The sequence below is a fragment of the Panthera pardus genome, unplaced genomic scaffold (genome assembly GCF_024362965.1).
Source record: "Panthera pardus isolate Hobbes unplaced genomic scaffold, ASM2436296v1 HiC_scaffold_15, whole genome shotgun sequence".
Lineage (NCBI taxonomy): Eukaryota > Metazoa > Chordata > Mammalia > Carnivora > Felidae > Panthera > Panthera pardus.
Window position 1 is genome coordinate 12,825,662 of NW_026526710.1, and position 1,896 is coordinate 12,827,557.

Below are 1,896 nucleotides of genomic sequence, written 5' to 3' on the forward strand. Positions count from 1 at the left end.
GGAAAACACCGCTTGGGGTTTTTATCCCGTGGAGGTTAGGATCTCAAATAAGCCATTTACCTGCAAAACAATCCCAGCAACTGAAAGATGCCTAAGGCTCTGACAGATGACCTTGTGATCTTCCAGGATGCTGCAAATCCTTGATCTGCCTGACGGATGTGAGAGCGGGCACTGCCTGGTTTCTGGGAGCAGTGTTATCAACATAAATTAGTAATTTGTCTTTATTTTTAAGAACTTCTATTAGTCAATGACAACCGCACCCATGCTGGTCAGATGAGCAGCGGGGGTCAGGCTGCAGGCATTGTTAACTTCATGGAATGAGGAGTACAGATCTTCCTTGACCTGTGATGCGGTTATGTTGCCCTAAACCCATCATAGGTGGAAAATATCCAAAGTCAAAAATGCATTTAATGCACCGACCCTACTGAACATCACAGCTTAGCCTAGCCTACCTTAAATGGACTCAGAACGCTTACGTTAGCCTACAGTTGGGCAAAATCATTTGGGAGTCTTGGATTTTAAAACTTTTCTCACTCTTGGTCAGTGGTTGCTAGGGCTGAAGGTGGGGGGAAGACTGGACTACAAAGGAACAGGAGGTAATTTTGTGTGTGTGTTGGGGGGGGAGGTTGTGGGAAGGTTCTATATCATGGTATCGATTGTGGTAGTGGTTACACGATTATGCATTTGCCAAAATTCACAAAACCAAATATAGTTGAGTCTTACTGTATACATTATACTTAATTTAAAAGGAACCCGACTATTTCTCAATTTTAATTTGTAATGGCATAAGTATAGTTAGATATAACCCACATGAACAAAAGCTCTCAATTTTTTTTTCAAGCTCAATTAATTTTTAAGTATACCAAGGGGTCCTGAGACCAAAAACTTTGAGAACCACTGAGCTAAAGCATTGATTTCTGTACTAAAGCAGGCGCCATCACTTGCTCTGGAGTTGGAGAAAGTGATTAAAAGGGAGGGCACACATTCTCTCTGGCTCTAATGCTGAAAAGCTGTGTTGTCCAATGTGGTAGCCACTGGCCATGAGCAGCTATGGAGCACATGAAAAAGGAGCTGGTTCAAATTAAGATGTACTTAGACAAAAAAAAAAAAAAAAAAGAATGTAAATGGTCTCATTAATAATGCTTACAAAGAAATGACAATATTTTGGACATATCGGGTCAAGTAAAAGCTATTGCTAAAATTAGTTTCAGGGGCGGGCGGGGGAAAAAAAGAAAAATAAAATTAATTGGATTTTTTTTTTAACTTTCATGTGGCTATCAGATCATTTAAAATGTGACCTTGGTTGTATTTCAACCGTACAGCGCTCTTCTGGGGACACTCAGACTTCCCTGCCAATCTCCTTTCCTCCATTTACAAGCTACTTGTAAGCCTCGTGGGTCTCCTGGGATGTGAAGTGTGGGTCATGATACGGGTGCTGTGAAGGCTGAAAGTAATGCATGTGACGTACTCAGTACACCTTATGTGTGGTGGCTGTTATCAAAGGCCTAGGTTTCTCCATTGATGCCGTCAGAGACGGACCACAGGCTCACTAAGGCCCTTCCTCTGCAACCTATGTCCACTCTGACGACAATAATAACTATTGGTGGCCGAGGCCTGATCCCCGCTTTCGGGCTGGGCTGCCCTCTTCATAACGAAGAAAATTAAAATGACCCCAGGGGCTGGAAGTGGGACATCTGTATGTAAAACGAACGGAGCCCGAACAAAACTTGAAAAACCAAGCGGGCCGCAGGGCCTCCCTCGGTAACCGACGCCCGCGCGCGTTGCTAAGCGGGGAAAAAGAAAAACAAGGATGTGGTCCGTCGTCTCTTGTTCTCCGGCGGCGGCTGCTTCCGGTTCTCCGGGGAGCCGGTCCCCGGCCTACCTTCCCCGGAGGAG